We start from the raw sequence: 24,630 nt of genomic DNA, 5'->3' as shown, positions 1-24,630 counted from the left end.
CTAGTTGTTCTACATTTATAAGGAATCTGATACACGAGAAATAGCATAGCAGTTGGAGCCAGAACTGATCACCATACTTCTGCTTCTTTATATCCCCCATGTACTTAGTGTTAGTTGTGAACGTAAGTTCTCACAAAGACTTGCTCATTATCCAAAAGGCTCAGAGACCAAACTGTTTTCCATTCAGTGCCTTCATATATTTAAGATGATTGTTGCCATCCTGTCTAATATGGGAAATCCCAATATTAAATTATTTCTTTCTTAGGGTCTGGAAGATTTTCTCACAATCTTCTAATTGAAACAGGAAATACCCACAGGAGTAACTTAAATGCAAACGCTTGGGTTCCGATATTTCCTGTCAGTTTCCTAATTATGTGATTTAGGGAAATCACTCCCTTCGAGTCTGCTTTTCTTAGATGTCATCTGGTGCCCTGATTCACAGGTTGCTTTTTTTCTTTTCTGAGACAGAGCTCTGTTATCCAGACTGGAGTGCAGTGGCGCAGCCTCAGCTCACTGCAACCTCCACCTTCTGGGTTCAAGTGATTCTTGTGCCTCAGCCTCCCAATTCGTTGGGATTATGACGTGCACCACCATGCCCGGCTAATTTTTGTATTTTTAGTAGAGATGGGGTTTTGTCATGTTGGCCAGACTGCTCCTGAACTCCTGGTCTCAAGTGATCTGCCCACCTCAGCCTCTCGAAGTGCTGGGATTACAGATGTCAGCCACTGCATCTGGCCTGGGTTCTTATACCTCACGTCCTTCAGTAGCACCCATCTGTGGGATCAGCAGCTCAGGCCTGGCTTGACTCTCCTCCCTTCTTGCCTCAGCAGGGAGGGCTCTGCCTCAACTCCCTCCACGGTACAGCAGCAGCTGTAACAGCAGGGAGTTAAGGCAGAAACAAATAGAATATGCCTTAAAAAACTGATTAAAGACAAAATGAAAGCTCGTTAAAAAAAACCGGCCAATGCTATTAAAATTGAATTCATTATGAGTTATTATAAACTCTATAAAGAAGTAAATCTAGTGAGTTAGCCATTAAATAAATAGGCTTGACACAACCTCCCTGGGCCTTGATCTATAAAATGAAAACATAATAGCATCAATCTCATAGGGAAGTTCTAAGATTTAGATCTTTGCACAATGCCTGGTACTTGGAAAAGATGCTACTATTGCTATTACTAGGACCACCAGGCACTGATAATTTGCTTCAATAACCTTAACAATACCTCAAGGATGTTAATTATTTTGCTCAAGATCACAAGGTTCTGACATAGATCAGACTCCAAAGCCCATAAAACACACACACACACTTCATTGTGAAACATAACACCAATAAAGTGCATGATGCTGCTCAGAGGCCTGCAGAAAAAAAGTGCATGAAACATACAGATTCATGAATAATTAGAATGCAAACATCCATGGAATCACCATTTGACTAAAAATAAAAATTCTGGCGGTCCTGTGTCCCTTCCACCTTCCATACTACACACCCGTCTCTCTCCTCTTTGAAGTTACCACTAGCCTGACTGCGTGGAAATCAGATTCTAGCTTTTATGTCCCATGTGGAATCATACCGTTATTTTTGTCTGGCTTCTTTGGTCAACATTATGTTTTTAAGATTCATCTATGTAGCATAGGTTAACTTTGTATGGAAATACACAATTCCTCCATTCTACGTTTGGAGTTTGGATTGTTTCTAGTTTATGACACTGACAAGTGGTGCTACTGTCAACACTCTTATATATGTATTCTGACACACATGTGCATGAGTCTTCTAGGGTATAAATTTAAGGAATGTCAATATGTCATGGGGTGTATGTATCTTCAGATTTACTTGGTAAAGATACACTGTATGGAGTGGTTGTTCCAACTTAGTCTGCAGTGTGAAAGTGCTCCCATCGCTCCATGTCCTCACTAGCACTCGCCAGTATCACATTTATTTCCACCACTCACCGAAGTGGCATTTCATTGAGGTTTTAATACACATTTCTCTGATTACTAAGGAGGTTGAATACTTTTCCTTATGTTTAGCAATCACTGGAATATCCTCTTTTACAATGTGCTAATTCATGATTCAAGTCTTTTCCCATGTTCTCTTGAGTTACCCATGTTCTTCCTTCCATTCGATGCCTCGGGAGTTTTTGATAAACTGTCCAAACAGCATAGAGATGGAGGAAGAAAGTCAAGGCTTATTCTGTTTGCAATGCCCATAGTGCTAAACAGCTCTCCACCACAGAGTAGGCCTTCTAAATACATGGTGATTGATTAGTGCAGATCCATAATCCTCATCTGCAATTCCAAAACCCAAAGAGTTCTAAAAACCAAAAGAATTTTTTCATGTTTGGGACAAAATTCATTTGGAGGCAAAAGCTGAACACGAGGCTACTTGTAGTTTGTATTGACCATGCTTCCTGAAGAAACACCAGTGTGTTTGACTACGGATACTGCTCCAGGCCCTGCTGAGGAGTAACAACATACAATGGAAGGTCCTAGGCCCCAGGGTCTTTTTTTTTTTCTTTTAAATTTTTTGAGAGGGATTCTCGCTCTGTCTCCCAGGCTGGAGTGCAGTGGCCTGATCTCAGCTCACTGCAACCTCCGCCTCTTGGGTTCAAGCAATTCTCCTGTCTCAGCCTCCCGAGTAGCTGAGATTACAGGCACCCACCACCACGCCCAGCTAATTTTTGTATTGTAGTAGAGACGGGGTTTCACCATGTTGCCCAAGTTGGTCTTGAACTCCCAAGCTCAAGCAATCCACCCACCTTGGCCTCCCGAAGTGCTGGGCTTAGAGGTGGGAGCCACCATGCCTGGTCAAAATTAGCATACTTTTCAAAGTGCATAATAGCATGTTTGAACATATCTGATACTAAGTAATAATTTAAAGGTATCATCAACACATACTTAAAAGTAGTAAATTAGCCAAACTGAATGCAATGCCTGTAGCACATTCACTGAGAAATGTGATTTAGATGGATTAGTCACAGGAACACAGAGCTAGAAGGAACCTCCAAGGGCAACTGGTGCACTGTTTTTAGAGATGAGAACACTGAAGTCCAGAGAAATTAAAGAGTGAATCCAAGGCCTCACACCTAGTCAGTGTGATGAATGTGGATATTCATTGTCATCTGCATTATTTCTTGCAGGGTCTGGAGCAGCATCTATAGTCAAATATACTGATATTTCTACAGGAAGCATGGTCAATAAAAACTACGTGTAGCCTCATGTTCAGGTTTTGCCTCCAAATGAATTTTGTCTCAAACATGAATCTATGTTTGGGACTTCCTGCACCTGAGACATCAACAATCAATAGTATATTCCTCTTCTTGTGGACTTGTAAGAAACTCAATTTCTGGGAAAAAAAAAAAAAATCAATATTTAAAGGAAACAAGTTTCAAAAATGTTCAAACCACCCTTTCTCACCTTGCAAACTTACATATTCTTGTCTCCCATCTCAGAGGATGTTTTCTTGTCCAAGGTCAACTGGTTCTTCAGGGCCTTCCATCTCAATTCACTCCCATCTCCTCTGGAGCCTTGGTACAAGTCATCATCCCCTCTCCCATATCTTCAACATTTCCATTGGCCCTCCCGTTTTTTTGTTTTGTTTTGTTTTGAAGCCCCCCGCCCAGTCCCTTGTAGTTATCCCTATTTCCTCTCCTTCCTAAGCAAGTTTTTTAAAAAAATTTTGAGACAGGGTCTCGCTCTGTTGCCCAGGCTGGAGTGCACTGGCACAATCACTGCTCACTGTGGCCTCAAATTCCTGAGCTCAAGCAACCCTCCCATCTCAGCCTCTCAAAGGGCTGGGATTACAGGCACGAGCCACAGTGCCCAGCCACAAACTTCTTAAGAGTAGCCCTCACTACTCCACTTTCTCACCTCCCACTTACTCCTCAATTCATTAGCAGTCTGCTTTCCCCTACCATGGTTCCTCTGAAATTGCCAGGCAAAGGACCATCATATTGCAAAATACCGTGGACACATCTCAATCACCTTTCTCACCTTCTGCTGTATTTGATATTGCTGAACATTCCTCTCCTTTAATCTTCTCTCCTGTGGATTTATTGTTGTTCCTGTTTCCCAACTTTCCTGGAGTTTTATCTATTGCCTTGACCTCTCACTGGAACTTCAGAACACATGTACATGGACAGATTCCCAAATCCAACTTTCCAGTAACTTGAGACACATCTGATTGTGCTCAAATTTCTTAGTCACCTCTCTTGGGCCTAGGTCTGCTCCTGCACTCCTTATCAGTAAATAGTTACTATCTACCAGATAATCTAACTAGAAACCTGGTAGTGATGCCATACTCTTACCTGCCTCCAAATCGATTCCCAGTTCCTGCCTTTATCAAGTAAGTCCAAAATAGGAGGAAGGTAATTCTCTCTTGTCAGTTGAGCACTTTTTTTTTTGTTTGTTTAAGAGACAGTCTCAGCCGGATGCAGTGGCTCATGCCTGTAATCCCAGCACTTTGGGAGGCCAAGGAGGGTGGATCATCTGAGGTCATGAGTTCAAGACCAGCCTGGCCAACATGGTGAAACCCTGTCTCTACTAAAAACACAAAAATCAGCCAGGTGTGGTGGCACACGCCTGTAATTCCAGCTACTCGGGAGGCTGACGCAGGAGAATCACTTGAACCGGGGAGGCGGAGGTTGCAGGGTTGCAGCAAGCTGAGATCATGCCACTGCACTCCAGCCTGGGCGACAAGGGTGAAATTCCATCTCAAAAACAAACAAAAAAAACAAAGAAACAGTCTATGTTGCTCAGGTTGAAGGGCAATGGCTATTCGGAGGCATGAACACTGCACACTACAGCCTCAAACTCCCAGGCTCAAGCAATCCTTCTGCCTCAGCTTCCAAGTGCCACGGATGTGCATGACCACACCTGACTTTAGCTGAGCGAGTATTTATTGAGCACCTTAAATACGTTAAAACATATTAGAATTCATCCTGGTGTAGATATTAAACTCCCTTTTAGAAAAATGTATGCATAGTGAGCGATATATTTACATTTAGGTCAAAATGCTTTTGAAAAAACCACTACAGAGTATTAAAGTGTATCAGGAATCACAAATAGGTATTACCAAGTTTGCACGTCAAGGGTCAGCTTTATACACTTAATAGGAAAGTAGCCTCAAATTCATCCTAAGTTTTGGCAGCCAGCCTCCAAGGTGGCCTCAGTGATTCTCACTTCATGGTATTCTAGCCCTGGGTAGTCTCCTCCCATGCTGAAGAGGGTTGACCTGTGTGGTCAGTGAGATACTGTGGAAATTGAGGCTTCCTACTCACTTTGTGGGGGAAGCCAGCTACATGAGAATATTCAGTATATGCAGAAGTCCACTTGCCTAGGAACTGAGGTGCAGTCAGGCACGTGAGTGAGTCACCTTGAAAGCAAATCCTGCAACCCTAGTCAAGCCTTCAGATTATTATTATTATTTTTTAAAGACATGGTCTTCCTCTGTCACCCAGACTGGAGTGCAGTGGCACAACCACAGCTCACTGAAGCCTCAACCTGTCGATCTGCTGGGCTCAAGCACTCCTCCCGCCTCAGCCTCCCAAGTAGCTGGGACTACAAGCATGTGCCACCATGCCTGGCTAATTTTTAAATTTTTTTGTAGAGACAAGGTCTCACTGTTGTTGCCCAGGCTGGTCTTGAACTCCTGACCTCAAGCAATTCTCCTATCTCGGCTTCTCAAAGTGCTGGGATTACAGGTGTTAGCCACTGCACCCACGTGCAACCTCTTGCCAGAATCACTCAGCTAACCCGCTCTTGGATTCTTCACCCAGAGTAATTGCAGAGGATAATACATGTTTTGTTTTAAGCTACTAAGTTTTAGGGGGGTAATTTGCTATGCAACAATAGATAATGCACAAAAACCTGTCCAATATAACTCACGGAAATTTTGTCTTGCCATTTTATCTACTGGGATGGGAAAAGAATGAAGCACTCTTGATTGTGAACAGTCAAAAGGCTGAAAATATGTTATAAGAAGCTGCTTTCAAGTGCCGCTCATAAATCAATCTTTGTAGGACAGCTGACGATTTCCAACTACGGGGTACACAAATGGGCCTTAGAGTATACTAGGTAATTCATTTTCTTAAAACTGAGGACCAGACCAGGTACTCTGTACCTCCAGTAAAGATCAATGATCACAAGGGAGTCACACAGAAACTAACGGAAGAAAAGGCAAACTCAGACTCCTGCTGCTCCCCTCTCCTTCTTACTCATCATATGCTTAGTTTTTTAGACCATTTCTGCCAGAGTAAACAACAGTAAATAACAGCTCAACTTATCTTTACATCTGTATTTCCTACTCCTTTCACTTCAGGCACCCAAGAGTCAAACCAAACAGAACCAACCACCAGTCAAGAGAATTATGCCTTCCTAAAAAATAATCTATACCCCCTACCATACACCTATTTTTTATACAAATCACATTGTATTACACTTCAAATATCGCACTTGACTTCTAATTATGAAGGCAGGGTCATGTTTTGTTTCTGTACACCTGAGGCTTAACACAGCACCTAGGCACATGGTATTCAGTAAATATAGCTAGTATACGTCCTGCCACTTGACTCCTATATTTTAGTTCCTTCTGCTTTATTCATCTTAGAACATGCCCTTCTCACATACCTCTATATCTAGAATCCTGGCTTACTTCAACTATCATCCCAAAGAAACATTCTAATTTCTACTACCACCTACCCCCATTGTCATCCTACCTCAAATAAAACAGAAGTAATCCCTACTTCATCTGAACCCCCACAGAATCTAGATCTCCTACATTAAATCTTAGCTGAATGAATAAAGAGATTGAGTTCAGAACTCCCAGTCTCCTGGAAGTCTTCCTTGAATCTGCTTTCCTTTGCTCTATCCCAACATCCACTACAATATATTAAATCATTTGTGTGCATGCTCCACCAGCATACCCTTCCTTCTCTGATGGCACCTAGAAAGGATCAACATGCTTGCAGAACACCATCAAAAACAGTGTTACCACACTGACAGTATGGCCATTCTCAACTTAGAAATGCCTCTTTCAACTAAAAATGAATATACTCATTTTAGATAGCAGATGTATCAATTTACATGAAGAGTTCAAAGGCCAGAACAATAAGCCCAGGTACATTAAGACTAATGGTAGAAAACCGGAGGTACCAAGGCCCTATGAAAACCAAAACCACCCCACCTTCTTTGCTGCTGGCCAGATTTTGGCAGCTGAATTCAGTTAAAGTTCATGTTCCTGTTTTCTTGATAGATGTCAAAATGTAATCCAGAGCCTGCTATTCAGTATCACCTGGATGCTTGTCAGAAATGCAGACTCTCAAATGGTCCAGCCACCTTAGAAAATAGTTTCCCGGTTCTTCAAAACGTTACCATATGACCCAACAATTCCACTCCTAGGTATATTCCCAACAGAAATGAAAACATACTTTCACACAAAATCTTGTACATAAATGTTCATAGCTATATTATAATAGCCAAAAAACGGAAACTGATGCAGGGACACAGAAAATGTGCTATATCCATACAATGGAGTATTATTCAGCCACAAAAAGGAATGAAGTACTGATACATGCTACAACATGGATGAACCTTGTGAAAGCAGCTGGGCACAGAAGTCTATATAATGTATGAAATGTCCAGAAGATGTAAATTAAAGCAGAAAGTGGATTAACGGTTGCCAGATGCTGGCGGAGGAGGAAAGGGTGGAAGGGAGAGGGGGATGGGGAGTGATAGGTACAAGGTTTTTTTTTCAGCATGGTGAAAATGTCCTGAAATTAGAATGGTGATAGTGGAACAATTCTACATGCTAAAAAACAGTTAATTGGACAGTTTTAAAGAGTGAATTTTATGGTATGTGAAATGTGTTTCAAACTGCTAAAAAAAAAAAAAAAGAAAATAAATTCAAATTCTCCAGGTTGACCCCAGACCTACTAAATCAAAATCTGCATTTTAACAAGATCCCTGGTGATTCCCATACACATTAAAGTTTGAGAAACAGTGATTTAAAAGATACATGGTAGAAATTGTTCCTCTGGCTAATCTTATTCACAGAATAGTTATCTTGATTTCATTAGGGTGAATTTTTTCTGCCACAATTGCTTGCTATATAATCAAATGCTCATACTGATTCTACAACTTCTGTTTTTTTCCCTCAAAAATTTGCAAAGTTTTAGTACTGGGTGGAAACTGCACTGAACTAGGAGCAAAGCCTTGGCACTTTTTCCTTTTTCTTTTGAGACAGGGTCTCGCTCTGTCGCCCAGGCTGGAGTGCAGTGGCTGGTTCTCAGCTCAGTGCAGCCCTGACTTCCCAGGCTCAAGTGACCCTCCCACTTCTCAGCCTCCTGAGTAGCTGGGGGTGAGAGGTGCACAACACCATGCCCAGTTACCTTTTTGTCTTTTTAGTAGAGATGGGGTTTTGCCACATTGACCAGGCTGGTCTCAAACTCATAGCTCAAGCAATCCTCCCTGCCTGAGGCCTCCCAAAGTGCTGGGATTATAGGTGTGTGCCACCACATCCGGCACACATATATTTTTTAATCCTCAACAGTACTAGGTATATAGGAGATGCTCTCACTTTAATTAAACCACCAGTTTTGAAGACAGTGGCAATAACATAAAGCGAACAAAGAAGGTAGAGAATCTAATGAGAAATAAGACAAAAAAACTCACTCACTTCAGAAAAGTTTATTAAAGGTAAAATCAGATTTACAGAGTATAAAACAGTAAGGGATAGAGGTGAAGAGGTTTCAAACAAACTATGTGTACAATAAGAAGTAAATTACCTACCTGGGGTTCTCAGAGCACTTTTTCTTTACTTCTGCACAAAGCCTAATCTGTTTTTTAAAAAAATCCTTGGAAAAGTCTCAGCAGTCATATATTCTCACAGTTTAGCATTTAAAACAAAATGTCTACAATCAACAAAGAAAGCGGGGTGGACCTAAGGGACAGGGTACTAAATACATATACTACTATAAGCTCTGCTTCCTCTGTTCCAGTTCTTTAAATTTTGTGTCTGTGTTTTTGGGGAAAGGCTTATCATGCAAAATGACTGTCTTGGAAGCAGGAGCTGAAGAAAGGGAATTTTGGGCTCTCAAAGCCTTGTTGCCTCCTTGGTGCAGTGAGTAGCATGTCTCGTAAAAAGCCTAACTACTACCAGACTTATAACCATACTATGCAATTGGTACTTTTTTTTAACTAAGCAAAGTTTATAAAGAATTTGAAATGTTTTGTGGGTACTTATAGCCAGGTACTGCACATAAATATCACACTCAAATTAAGAGTGCAGGCTCTGCAATCAGCCTGTATGGGTTCAAATATTGATCCCAGATCATAATTATGCAAACTTAGGCCAAGTTACTTAATTTCTGCCTTCCTTAAACAATAAGCTTTAGTATTAGTACCTATTTCAGAGAACAGTTCTGAGGATTAAAAAAAATATTTGTAAAGAGTTTAAAACAGTACTTGGCACATACAAAGTATTTAGTGCAGATGCACACACAAACAGTTTTCATATAGAATGTGTCCTATTCAGATTTACACATTAGTTATTAGTATTAATGGAAAAATGGAATTAGTCTCATTTTATTAATTTTGACTCCCTAAACTACAATTCTGTCTGTATCATGTCAATAAAAACGAACTCCTTGAGCACATGAACTACATGCCAGTCTACCTTTGTATGCTCCAGGACGACAGAATGTGTCTTTTTACCACAAGATGATGCCATTAGTATATTCCAGGGCCTGGCACTTACACCTATTACGTGGGTGTATAACAAACGTGGAATAATTCATTTCTGGTAATTTATGGATTATCTACAAAACCAATATAGGTGGATGTTATTAGAGACCTTTAAAACCTTATAATTTTACTCATATTTGCTGCAAATAAGAGTAATGCAAATATAATGCTGACTAGAACTTTGAGGCATTAAAGATTTTTTTCCTATATAGTGAGGAATAAAACTAAGACTCAACTGAAATAATTTTTTTTAAAAAAGGATTTGAGTACAACAGAACAAAAATTGGCACTTTGTACACTTCAGTGCAATTTCTGTCTTAGCTGCTGAGAAGCAGAGGAAAAGCACCACCCTGCTCAGAAACTACCTTCTCCACAATACTGAGAAACACACTGAACAGGGGAAAGGCTTTGTGAAGCTAGGAATAAAGAAGCTGCCCATCTTTACTAATAGGAAACAACTGGTTTTAAAGTACCTAGTAAGAGCCTTTCTTTAAGACAGACATCTCACTTACCTTTTCAGTATATTTCCTAAAAACATTAAAGACAGATGTAAGGCTTAGCTGGTAATTTCCATGAACTCAGTCTTTTCCTCTGACTGTGGTGGAGCAGACACGATAAAGCAGGTTTGGAAATGCTAGAAATGAATTCCTACTTCCCCTTGCATTCTTCAGATCTCATTTTCCCCCAAATTTCTGCAGTGGTTGGCTTCCATTTCAGCATCAGTCACGAAATCTTGAAGGTCAGACACAGTAAACAGGGAAGGACATAAAATTAAGTGATTTGGGCATAGTTTTGAGTCTCACAACTTTAACAGGGATGAGTCATACATTAAAGTATGTTGAAATACATTACAAGTTCTGTTCCTTAATGAAAATCAACTCTTAGTCAAGCTAAAGGTATTAGTTTGCTATAGTCTGAAATTCTGTATGTTCGTTTAATAAATGTCGAGGGGAAAAAAGTTCTAATTCCCATGAAGGCCAAACACAAGTTGATCAATTCAGTGTGAGTCTTTGTCCTTGATTTATTTTGCACTATAAATGTGTAAAGGAAAAAACAAAGGGCATAAAAAATACTAGCAGATTGTTCTAAGTGATTTTCCAATTTGCCAATCAAATTTGAAATATTTTATTTACCTACCACTTAAGTCAGAAAAAAGGAAGTGAATGTTATATGATTATTAGTAGTATAAGCTTTAAGTTTAAAAGATAAGGGTTATTTAACTCAACTATTTTCTTGGTTATAGGAAATTAGCATTAAAATTAACTTCATTAAGATAGGAGAAAAAATATTGAATAATTCATCTGGAGTTAGCCAGGAAATGTCTTCATACTTTGCAAAATTATAAACTGAAACCAAAATCTGATATACTTCTAGGTTAGCAAACAAAATTCTTTTTCTTTGCTTCCTATAAATCATTAAACAGGTTTGCCGTACTCACTCAGTGACACTTCAACTCCCTTTGAAACCCAAGTGACAGAACTAGGTCACTACTTTGGGAATGGAATTGTGAGTAGCTAGATCAGAGAAACACTGAGACTGACAAAACTTGCTTTTTTGGAAAATGGAAAAAAAAGTCATCAGTATGCCATAAGAGTTAGAGCATTCTGACCATAAAATCAGGCAGTTATCCTTGCTGACTGGTCCTGGATTCCAAATGACACATTCCTTCTCAATGTATTCAATCCATCAGCAGCTCAGAAGCAATCCACATTGCAGACCATTTAAAAACGTGCATTTTGCAATAACCATTATCTACCTTAGCAGCTAGAAAGGCAAAACAAAAGTTAGCGTATCAAACTATCTTTAGGGGCTAGAGCAGAATATGAATTCATTAATGATAAATATAATGACTAGAAACAATGAAAACTGATCCAGAAGAATTTTAAGGAAAAACAAAAAGCCCTCAAAATGTCTATTATGCCAAGTATGGTCAAAGTATTCAAGTATCCTCCTCCCTCTCCATAACTTCTATTTTTTTCTCTCTTCTCTTTTTTTCTTTTCTTTTCTTTTTTTTTTTTTTTGAGACGGAGTCTCGCTCTGTCACCCAGGCTGGAGTGCAGTGGCCAGATCTCAGCTCACTGCAAGCTCCGCCTCCCGGGTTCACGCCATTCTCCTGCCTCAGCCTCCCGAGTAGCTGGGACTACAGGCGCCGCCACCTTGCCTGGCTAGCTTTTTGTATTTTTAGTAGAGACGGGGTTTCACCGTGTTAGCCAGAGATGGTCTCGATCTCCTGACCTCGTGATCCGCCTGTCTCGGCCTCCCAAAGTGCTGGGATTACAGGCTTGAGCCACCGCGCCCGGCCTCTTCTTTTTTTTTCTTAAGGGGTGGGAGTCTTGCTATGTTGCAACCCAGGCTGGAGTGTAGTGGCTATTCACAAGTACAGTCACTGTGCACTACAGCCATGAAGGCCGGGGCTCAAGCCTCAGCCTCCCAACTAGCTGAGACTAGAGGCGCATACTACTGTCCCTGACTTACAACTTCTCTTTTCAGGCTAGCATTCTAGAAGTGTAAGAAATATAAAATATCATGGATGATATTCAGTAATCACTAAACTGGAAGGAGAGCCAGTGAATTTACTTATACTGCCCAATTAAATAATCAACATTGCACTCAACACATCTTCAATCCCAGAAAAATCCATGGATGAAAACTGGACACAGCAACAACTGCTACTGATGCCAGACTGAAATAGCTAAGGGCAAGAGGAATTCATGCTACCCTACTCTTCACTTTATAAAGAAAAATTAAATTTAAAAAAGAAATTGCATTTTTTCTGAGGAAACAAACTGAGAAATTAACACAGAGTTTGCAAATATATGAATGCTGAGCTCAGTGTTTCTTAGTTTGCAACTAAAAAGAAACATTCAAAAGGAAAACAAATGTACATGTAAGTTACTTAAAGCAAAAAGATACTGCTTGGCCGGGCACTGTGGCCCATGCCTGTAGTCCCAGCTACTTGGGAGGCTGAGGCAGGAGACTCACTTGACCCAGGAGGCAGAGGTTGCAGCGAGCTAACGTCGCACCACTGCACTCCAGCCTGGGCGACAGAGTAAGACTCAGTCTCAAAACAAACCAAACAAATCAAAAAACCAAAGCAAAAAGACATTAGCTCAAAGCTAATCTGTGGGCAGTACCTGCATTAAAACTGTTATCTGCAAATAAGGCAAAAACAAATACTGTTTGTTGCAGAGTGGAAATGCATCCTAGATTGGATTAAGCTAAGAGGCTTGAGAGTTGGCAACCACAGACTTCTGCTCTTTGACATCCTGGTTTGTAGTATTTTGTTGTTGTGACAGCCAACTTAAGTTGCAAAGTGTATATTTTGAAAATGATCATTCTTCCTTGCATCATAAATTTTCATAGTAAATCTTACCTTCAGGGTCAGTGGTAACACCTATAATACTTGTTTGTATTTAAAATCCTCCAATATCCAATACATTTAATCACAGCCTCACTGACATCTCAATTGCCCTTGAGACTCTAAACAGAGGGGGAACTTCTGAGAAATGTAATTATTATACCTCTGTGCTTAGGTTGAAGACAACCTCACGATCTGGAGAACTATTTTTTGTTTCTCTTCATGCCTGGTTTATAAGAAACTGAACACTGGACATGAGAAAAAGTAGAAAACTACAAAGTTAAACTACTCTGAGCTATTCATATTTGCATTCTCCTCTAATGTATAAACAATTAAGAACCAGACAAGTTATGCCTTCATCATAACAGCCATATTTCTCTGGCCTATACAGCAAATCCAGTTACACTTTAAAGTGTGTGTGTGGTTCTTTAAAATATTAATTTCAAACACATGAATAAGATTATTGTTTTATTTAACCCAATCTTCAGTGATCCCTGACTGGGTCAGTCTCAGTAACATGTCTTTCAAAAACAAAAAAATACTAGACTCACATATATTTTTTGAGTAAAGCTGCTGGCTTTGTCTCCATACTTCCACTCAGTTCTCTTGACTCAGTTCTCAATTCAGGGCCAAAGTCAAGAGCAAAATGAACCTGTAGGCTAGTCCTTGGTAAAAGTAAGGCAAAATGGCAACTGACTTGGCAATCTCTCCCCATTTGGGGATGCCCTGGACATAGTAAGCAGTCAAATGTCAAGTACGTCCTAAGAAAATGCCAATTTCTGTAGTCTCAGGTCATGAAAATGCATTTTTAAAAACTAATCAAGTGTCTGTTAAGATTATTTCAGTTGTGAGATGTTAGCAATGTCAGGATAAACAGAAAAAAAATCTTGGACATGATTTCCAGTTTTTTCCTATATATACTTTCTCAACAATCTAAAGCCACCAAAATTCTCTTCATGAAGCCTTATCCTATCCATTGCCTAATGATGATGAAGGTGATCAGATTCAGGATTTACAGATGTCCCCCTCTGGAGATGCTTCTGCTCTGGGACTGATGGATATGACTGCTGTCAGTCATTTCTGCTATCTGGATACACAGCATCTGGTGCAAATGCCTCCAGCATGGCTCCCCATTTTTCCCCAACTGCATGTTTAAGGAATGAAATGCTCATTTCATGTTAACTGTAAGCAATCTACATAGAAAGCATATCAGGCTACAAATTATTTAATATGTATTTTTATCATCTCCTATCTCCCCAATGCTGAACTCCAGTGCATTCCTTGCAAACTTTTGTTTTAAATTTTAATTTGAAAAAATATTTTCCCTGCATAATTGTCTTCTGCTAACATCTGTGGACATTCTTCCCACTTTCTTTGAAAAAGATATTATATCATGCTTCTGGACATTAAGGGAAAAAAATCAGTGTTGAAACTGAAGGTTGAAACTAGAGGTAGATCTACAGTAGAAGTATATATTACTTTTCATAAAAATTCTCACCCAAAAGGTCGTATCAAAGGGGTTGCAAAGTTTATCTGGTTACCACCCTCCTCCCTTTCTTCTGGCCTTTGGTTCCATGAGTGAGCCTTAGAAATCATGGTCACCAGCAGACTGTCAGGGACAAAGTGAATGGAAGTTACTTTGGAAAGGTGGATTCAGGCCGGGCATGGTGGCTCACGCCTGTACTCCCAGAAATTTGGGAGGCTGAGGCGGGTGGATCACCTGAGGTCAAGAGTTTGAGACCAGCCTGACCAACACGGTGAAACCCCATCTCTACTAAAAAGACAAAAATCAGTCAGGCGTGGTGGCAGGAGAACTGCTTGAACCTGAGAGGTAGAAGTTGCAGTGAGCCAAGATTGCGCCACTGCACTCCAGTCTGGGCGACAGAGTGAGACTCCGTCTCAAAAAAAAAAAAAGAAGGCGGATTCCAACTTCCCTTTAGGTAGAGATGTGGCATGGAAGCAGTGACTGAAGCTACTGTAGTTTCATGGGCCAAAGGTTATAAAGTTCTAGCCCAGACTTTCAAAGGAAAATGTCGCCACTATCTTTTAATCATTGGCAAATCAGTTATTGCTCTCTTCCTCTTTCATGAAAATACTAACATACGTACTCTAATACTATCATACACAGCACTATTAGTCAGGCCCTTATTTTTCAATCTAAACTGAACTTTCAGGTAACTTTTTAAAAAATGCTAAAGGAAGAAAAGTGAGAAAATCCATATTTGATTCTACAGTTATATAATCTGTGGGGGGAGTCACTTTAAAAATGAATGGACATTTTCAAATGTCAATAGCCACACTTGCATTATTTACACCATCTCTCCTTGCTTTATGAAACAAAATTTATATATATCAGATGAAATTTCCTACTGACAACAAATTAATTTCAAAGATGCCTTACCATCTTTGTATTTTTTCTTAAATTGACAAAACTTGTATATATTTACCATGTATAATATGATGCTTACCATCTTTATTTCTGATTACTCTTAAGCAGCAGCATCTCCTTTCCTCCACTAACTTTTTTAAAAAGTAAATTCTTCAGTGGACTAATGGTTCCATCTGATTGATACCTTGGGTGAAATTCCTAATTTTATCTTGCTAACTTAGTTTACTATAATATAAACAGAATGTACAAAGTGGAATATTTTTAATATATTCTTAATCTCAACCTTTCCCAGAATTCCATCAAAGGCTTGTTCTGAAAGATATGATAAAGACAAATCAAAGCAGGAAGAGATCTAGGTTTGTAAAAATAAAGTTTTTTTTTTTAAAAAAGGAAGAATTTATATTATGCATTTGCAGAAGCTCATGTTCTCAGAGATTTGCAGAACTAGTCCTTTTCAATCATTTAACTAGGATACTCCAAGTGAATAAAGTTTAAGCAAACTTCAAGTAACGCCAAGTAAAAGACACTGAAGATACCTAGTTTCCAAAGAACACTTGTTTGACAAAATTAATGACTAAATTAAGCTTAAAATTTAAAAATGCGTGACATACCTTGTTAATATATTAAAATAAAGGCTCTTTTAAAGCAACTTTATGAAGCAAAAGAGTAAGTCACTTCCAAGGCTCCTTGGTCTTCTACAACCTCTAGGCACGGAAAAGAACTTACAAAGACATGCAGGGTTCACTGTGGTATGTCTGTCTCAGGTATGTGAGATATGATATGGGGCTTAAATCCAATAAGGGCTCTGGGGAAATAAGAAAGCATTTAGGGAAAAAGCAGGCCTGATTCTGAAAAACTGAAACCATGTTTTAGATTCATGTTTGCTAGTCACTTTACAATTAAGTAATTCAAGTCTTCTGGATAAAATTTCACACAGAAGGGAAATACTTTGAAGTCCTAAGTATGTCCTAATGTAACATGAGATAACCTTTCTTGACCTTTGTGATTAAAGAAATTGATGCTTTATTTATAAAAATAAAAGAGAATTGAAATATAAATAACTGTTTTGGCTTAAACATTATCTTTTAAATTGTTTTATAAATAATTTTTTTCAGATTGAATATGCCAAGTATGCAACTAAACAATAAGAGAATTTTCACAACCCTAATGTTAGAAAATGTTCCATATTATACTTTTTACCTATGTCCTTCTTCAAGCCTGAGTGCTCCAATACATGCTAGTGGGAAAAAAAATCAAAATTAGCATTAACATAAAGATTTTCAATTAATACTGCAAACAGAATCCCCACAGGGAAAAAAGGCCAGAATAAAATAAACTCAAATATGTGACTGAATGAGTAACCCTTGAGACATACAAAATCAAACTGTATTACTTACCAAACCTCTACACCATCTCCTGACAGATATCCAGAAAAAAAGTGGGAAATCTAAAATGTATCATAAATTGGCAGAGAACACTTTAATAGCCCTCCCCATAAACAACATAATTCAAAATGGAAATTTCTAAAACAATGAAGTATTATTATTCTAAAGTGTCTTATATAATTTCTAAACTTATGAATACATTTCCAGAGTTTCCTGCTCCCACAAACACTAAAACCATTCAAAAAGAAATAAAGGGGGGGAAAAAAAAGGAAGAAAAGCAAAAGTTAAAGCTTATATATAACAAGAAAAATCCAAAACAGATCATAGGGTAGAGAGAAGATGAGGGGAGGATAACGAAAGGGAAAGAGACAACACCAAAGTTAAAAAGCAAAGCAAAACAAAAACCTTTTATCTATAGCACTCTGGGGCTCTATTTTGTAAAGACTAGTTATTATGATTTGAATGATGGCTCAATGACTAAATACCTGCTATAAACTTGAAAAAAAAGGTGAGTTAAACTTCCCTGCACATCAGTGTCTTCATCTGTAAAGCAGAATCATTTAAAAGAACACCTAAAAAGTACTTAAAAAAAAAATTTCAAGATGGCAATCCTCTTGCCTTGGCCTCCCAAAGTGCTGGGATTATATAGGTGTGAGCCTAAAAAGCAATTTGAACAGCACTTGGCACTTACTCAGCACTTAACAAATACTAGCTATTAGAATTAGACATAGAGCATACATTTAAATAGTATTTTATAGGCTACTATTTTTCTTTTTGCAAGGGAAAAGCAGTGATCTCCCTGAGGGGCTCCCTGAATGGCTGGAATTTCAATTTCAGGGTTTGACAACGTATTTAACGATACTTAACTTTCAGAATAGCTTCAGGTGCATTCTGCAAAACACTCTCTTGACAAAGTACCTGACCCAAATATGGCAGCACTCCTCTTGCCTGGCATCAATTAATACTATTGATATTAGAAAAGAGATGGAAGGCAGAACGCCCTTATATGTAGTATCAGCACCCTTAACCATGGGTAAACTGAATGCTCAAGTTTGCTGCGGGAATAACCAAATCCACCAAGCCATACTTAATTCAACCAACTTAATTTCTTTTATTCCTTTCCTCTAAAAACCTCAAGCTCAAGCTTTTGTACATACAAAGAATCACACATCTATCAATCACAAAATATGGGTAAGAAAGTATCCTGCAACACTAAGGTCAGGGGTAATAGAAGCACATAACAGCAGATTAAATTTAAAAAATTTAAACCTTTAGAATAACTTTTTTTTTTTTTTTTTAGTTTTTAAATTCAAAACTTCCCACAATAAGTCTAACCTAAAAAATATACTGTTACTAGCTCTAAAGAGCTAAATATGTATTTCTAGAGAAAGAATGGAAAAAAAACCAGAAAGGTAAATTTTTAGTTGCAGTATCTATAGTTATCACAAACTAGCCATACAATTATAACTTAACCTTTCTGGGCCTGTTTTCTCACTAGTAAAACAGGGATACTACTACCTAAATCAAGGTTATTGTGGATCTAAAAATAAAACAAAGTACCTAGCTTTGTGTGTCTGGCATATAATAGTACTCAATAAATGAGTAATATTCCTATAAATGGGGGAGGGAAGGTGTTGGATTAGATATCAAGTCTTAGGTCTAAATATCAAGAAGCCTTTCTTTCGTACATTAATTTCCCCTAGAAGAGACAGTTAAGGCGGCCGGGCGCGGTGGCTCAAGCCTGTAATCCCAGCACTTTGGGAGGCCGAGACGGGCGGATCACGAGGTCAGGAGATCGAGACCATCCTGGCTAACACGGGGAAACCCCGTCTCTACTAAAAACTACAAAAAACTAGCCGGGCGACGTGGCGGCGCCTGTAGTCCCAGCTACCCGGGAGGCTGAGACAGGAGAATGGCGTGAACCCGGGAGGCGGAGCTTGCAGTGAGCTGAGATCCGGCCACAGCACTCCAGCCTGGGCGACAGAGCGAGACTCCGTCTCCAAAAAAAAAAAAAAAAAGGCCGGGCGCGGTGGCTCAAGCCTGTAATCCCAGCACTTTGGGAGGCCGAGATGGGCGGATCACGAGGTCAGGAGATCAAGACCATCCTGGCTAACACGGTGAAACCCCGTCTCTACTAAAAAAAAAAATACAAAAACTAGCCGGGCGAGGTGGCGGGCGCCTGTAGTCCCAGCTACTCAGGAGGCTGAGGCAGGAGAATGGCGTAAACCCGGGAGGCGGAGCTTGCAGTGAGCTGAGATCTGGCCACTGCACTCCAGTCCGGGCGACAGAGCGAGACTCCGCCTCAAAAAAAAAAAAAAAAAAAAAAAAAAAAAAAAGAAGAGACAGTTAAGGCACAAACACCATCAGGAGGCATGTCTAACAGAGTCCGTCTAAGGGAGTTTATCACCACAATTAAGTAATTATTTTCAACAGTTCTATCTATAGCATGGATAACTACAGCGATATGCACATAGACCACAAGAACATGACAGTACCTTTGCTTTCAGAAAATACAACAGAATACGATATGTACCCACCTATGCAATTTTTAGGAATAGAAACAACTGGGAAAACAACTGGGTTGTTTTCTGCCATTTGGTCTGTGAGCGTTCATGAAGTGGGATTTTGACAACTGTAAAGCAAGAGACTGCTCTATGTAATAGTCAAGAGCAGGAAATCTTCAGAAGTTCCCTTTGAGTCACTAGGTTTGCCCTCCAAACCTCTGAATGTAAACTCTCATATGGACTAATTCTAACCATTTTATATTTTCTATTTACAGATTTTGTTACACACAGCATCTAGATATTAAGATTCAGTCCAAATTTGTTGTCAAACTGTCACTTAAATGATTCCAAATACTCCCTGAAGAGGGCCACTGGTTGGAGTCTATAAGTTATTTTGTATATGACTCAACCATATATTTCTATTATTTCACCAGTGACAATACACTCTAATCTTTGTCTTAGGAAAATGAAGTAACTGCCAAAATAATTGCTAGAAAGCAATGGGTTAAAGCAAGGTGGACCAAAGTACTAGGAAAACAATCAGCATAACCTTCCTAAGGACGACAGAAAAGTCTTAGGCAGAACTGCAGACAGACTGGGAAATTGATAAAAGGTTTAAAGGAAACATAAGATGCCAAGTATATGAAAGGTCTCAGACTTCAAGAATTTAAACTTGACACCATGACATAGTAGGCATGTGGGTGTGTGTGTGATGATTATGACAACTGTGTAGGACAAATAGGATAGTAGGAGGGACTGGGCAGGATGACAAGGAAGAGGCAGTCCAGGAAGTGACTTTTAAGGCCCACAGCAGTGCTTCCCACCCTGTAAGTCTTGGATTTTGCAATATATCAAACAGACTAAATGTGAATTAATTTTGTCTCCTTTAACAGAACATTAGCTCCATAGGAGACAGCCTGTTTTATTCACTGATGCATTTTCAGTACCTAGAATATCTAGCATAAAAATGACCTTCTAACATTCAATACAGTCTGAATCTGATATAAAAGCTGTTGTAATTAATAACATAAAATTCACTTACAAAATACTGCTGAATTCCTAGAAGGGTTTTTTTTTTTTTTTTTTTTTTGAGATGGAGTATCCCTGTCGCCCGGGCTGGAGTGCAGTGGCCGGATCTCAGCTCACTGCAACCTCCGCCTCCCGGGTTTACGCCATTCTCCTGCCTCAGCCTCCCGAGTAGCTGGGACTATAGGCACCCGCCACCTTGCTCGGCTAGTTTTTTTGTATTTTTTAGTAGAGACGGGGTTTCACCATGTTAGCCAGGATGGTCTCGATCTCCTGACCTCGTGATCCCCCCGTCTTGGCCTCCCAAAGTGCTGGGATTACAGGCTTGAGCCACCGCGCCCGGCCCCAAGAAGGTTTTTAATGTAAGTTTCCTAATCAACCGATTAGAACTGCAAGTACTAAACTATAGCTGTTATTGCTTATGGCTGATCTGGTATTTTTTTCTACATTTGTTCCAAGTCATTAAAAACCATCACCTTAGGATGTTAGATTAATAACTAGAGATATTAAGAAAAAGACATCACAGAGAAGAATCACCACGACTTAACAGAAAATTCAACAAAAGAACTATTAAGATTTCAATTGGTGGGATCAAAAGGTGCTTTCCAAACTCACAATTTTCATGGCTAAGCCTATAAGGTTTTGTTTCCTTTCACAGCTGTTCCCCCTGTATACCCGTGACTGCACAGTGCCAGTGCCTGGAATACTGATATTCACTACATGTTTCTAAGTGAACACATGCTTATAACTGTTTTTCAACATTATCAAGTTTCATGTGATCTGGAGGCACATACGAGATTGTAAAGTAAAAGACTGTTGTTAGAGATATGACTTGGGAGTATATTAAAATCCAGTAGAGCCCCAACCAGTGGATGAAGCCCCTAATGAGGGACAAAAAGACATGGGAAGAGGTGTTATAGGGCCAACTAAAAACACGGAATTATGGATTAAATAGAACCAGCAAAAGCTAGAACAGTTTGGAAGTTTATCCAACTGTGTCAAAAATAAAGGATCGAGAATAACAACTGGGAGGAAAAAAGGCAGCCGAAATGACCTGAAGATTACTGCTGCTATTACCCACCGGCTTTGACTGAACAGCAACTAAATTCTGTAACTAATCCCAGGCAGAAAACAGCTAGATGGAACCCCAAAACAACTGAGGGCACCTTGTAAGTCAGATAGATATCCGTTTGAAATTCTGAAGTTGGTCTTGGTGCTAAATATAACTACAGCCAGTCTGGCTTTCATTAATACTTTCCAGGTCATTAAGTAAGTACCAGTTCTGATATTGCTGGCTATTTATTCAATCAACAAGATATACATATGACCTGTTACTATCAGAGAACAAATTTTCTTGGCTGAGGTGGCGCATGCCTGTTATCCCAGCATTATGGGAGGCCAAGGTGGGCGGACCACTTGATGTCAGGAGTTTGAGACCAGCCTGGTCAAAATGGTGAAACTCCATCTCTATTAAAAGTGCAAAAATTTGCCAGGTGTGGTAGTACACACCTGTCGTCCCAGCTTCTCGGGAGCTGAGGCAGGAGAACTGCTTAAATCCAGGAGGCGGAGGTTGCAGTGAGCCAAGATCATGCCACTGCACTCCAGCCTTGGTGACAGAGCGAGACTGTCTCAAAAAGACAATAGATTTTCTCAAAGTTAAACAGGAAATCAGGATGCCATTTAACTTTGCTTATGAATTCCACTACAGCCTTTCTCCAGGAATCAAAGCTAGTGAAAATCTACCAGGAAATAAATTCTGGTTCTATCTTTTTTTTCTTTTGAGACAGAGTCTTGCTCTGTCGCCCAGGTTGGAGTGCAGTGGCATGATCTCAGCTCACTGCAACCTCTACCTCCCAGGTTCAAGTGATTCTCTTGCCTCAGCCTCCCCAGTAGCTGGGATTACAAGCATGCACCACCACGCCCGGCTAATTTTTCGTATTTTTAGTAGAGATGGAGTTTCACTATGTTGTCCAGGCTGGTCTTGAATGCCTGACCTTGTAATCCACCCACCTCGGCCTCCCAAAATGCTGGGATTATAGGCATGAGCCACCACGTCCAGCCCTGTTTTATCTTTCTTCTATGATGCATGCAAATCATGAAATGAAATGGGAATAATGCACTTCTTTTTTTTTGGAGACGGAGTCTCGCTCTGTAGCCCAGGTTGGAGTGCAATGGTGAGATCTCGGCTCACTGCAACCTACACCTCCCAGGCTCAAGCGATTCTCCTGCCTCAGCCTCCCGAGTAGCTGGGATTACAGGTGTCTGCCACCATGCCCAGCTACTTCTTTTTTGTATTTTTAGTAGAGACGGGGTTTCACCATGTTGGCCAGGCTGGTCTTGAACTCCTGACCTCAGGTAATCCACCCACTTTGGCCTCCAAAAGTGCTGGGATTACAGGCATGAGCCACCACGCCCGGCCTAACGCCTCACTTCTAAAACACACACACACAAACAGAAAGATAACAACTGGGCCGGGCGCGGTGGCTCAAGCCTGTAATCCCAGCACTTTGGGAGGCCGAGACGGGCGGATCACGAGGTCAGGAGATCGAGACCATCCTGGCTAACACGGGGAAACCCCGTCTCTACTAAAAACTACAAAAAACTAGCCGGGCGAGGTGGCGGGCGCCTGTAGTCCCAGCTACTCGGGAGGCTGAGGCAGGAGAATGGCGTAAACCCGGGAGGCAGAGCTTGCAGTGAGCTGAGATCCGGCCACTGCACTCCAGCCTGGGCGACAGAGCGAGACTCTGTCTCAAAAAAAAAAAAAAAAAAAAAAAAAAAAGAAAGATAACAACTGGGGATATTTGGAAGGATTTTTTTTTAAAGGATGATTAACACGACACAAAACCATGGTTAATATACATGCATCCAGCATACCTCACTACCTTCCAGTAGCCACTTCAAAGACATAATAGAAAGCCAGGGAAGGTACAAAACAGTGCAAAGGAAGTATTCACAGAAATAAAGTGGCTTTTGACTTCAAAGAATAAGAACTCCAATCTGGAGAGAAGAAGTTAAGGATAAAATTGAATTACACGTAAAATTGTAGTAAGTTGCAGATAAAATACCACAGCCTGGCTCAATTTTATTAAAAACAATTTGAAACAAATTCTGAAACACTCCAGGAAATCATTGGAAACTGGCAAAAGTGTTGAATCACAAAATGTTTAGTAAATGTGTGACAAAAGTCACAAGCACAAAAAAAGCAGTTTGAGAAACTGGGAAAGTCTCAAAATGGGCATTGTTCAATTAGTGAAGGCTATACTTACTGACAGCACACAATTTACAAAACAGAAGTTTCTGAGCTATTGAGAGGCTATCATTAATCTTAGTATCATGACAGAAAATCATTTTTGCTCTTATTTCTGGAATACCAGTTGTTGGCCCCACCTATAGTCCTGGGCTGGAGAAACCATTAGCATAACCAGCTAGCGAGTAGTAAACCAGTTTTTCAAAGAAGCCTAATGACATTTACCTAATATGATTGCACAGAACAAGTAAAATCCAGAAGGCAGTAGTGTTTAAAATATGAGTTTAAAATGTGGTGTTTAAAATATGAGTTCTGGGCCAGGCGTGGTGGCTCAAATCTGTAATTCCAGCACTTTGGGAGGCTAAGGCAGGAGGATCGCTTTGAGCCTAGGAATTCGTGCCACTGCACTCCAGCCTGGGCAACAAAGACAGACCCCATCTCGTAAAACAAACAAAAAATGAGTTTTGGTATCAGATCTATCTGGGTTCAATACTAGATGGGCGACTTCTAGTTGGCAGGCCTTGGACTAAAATATGTGTGTCTAGTATCCACATTTATACTTACTTTACAGGGTTAGTATGAAGTTTAGTAAGTTAACATAAGGTATTTAAGACAATGGCAGCACACCGGAAATACTATTAGTTTGTTTTTGAATGAAATTATAACCATTTCAATGTGTTAACCTCGGTTCTCTCATGCTAAAAGTGCCAGATGGCAGTTTATGGGTCTTAGAACTATTTTTGTTAAAGACGGGGTCTCGTTCTGTCATCCACGCTGGAGTACAGTGACAAGTGGCACCATTATGGCACACTGGAGCCTCAACCTCCTCGGCTCAAGTGATCCTCCCACCTCAGCTGGGACTATAGGCATGATCTAACACATCCAGCCAATTTTTGTATTTTTTGTAGAGATGGGGTTTCGCCATGTCGCCTAGGCTAGTCTTGAACTCCTGGGCCCAAGCAATCTGCCTGTATTGGCCT

The 24,630-nt window shown here is 40.0% G+C and overlaps 1 long non-coding RNA gene across 1 annotated transcript; it reads right to left on the bottom strand.

The window, feature by feature from the left end:
* Positions 1-8,670: 8,670 nt before the first annotated feature.
* On the bottom strand, positions 8,671-11,733 carry LOC117093148. Its single transcript, XR_004441042.1, has 2 exons — positions 11,351-11,733; positions 8,671-10,473 (listed from the first exon to the last, which is right to left on the bottom strand). It is a non-coding gene; the product is annotated as an uncharacterized LOC117093148 (long non-coding RNA).
* Between the last annotated feature and the right edge of the window lie 12,897 nt (positions 11,734-24,630).

The sequence above is a fragment of the Trachypithecus francoisi genome, unplaced genomic scaffold (assembly GCF_009764315.1).
Source record: "Trachypithecus francoisi isolate TF-2019V2 unplaced genomic scaffold, Tfra_2.0 Lachesis_group12, whole genome shotgun sequence".
Classification (NCBI taxonomy): Eukaryota; Metazoa; Chordata; class Mammalia; order Primates; family Cercopithecidae; genus Trachypithecus; species Trachypithecus francoisi.
This window is presented reverse-complemented; position numbering and strand designations above follow the sequence as displayed.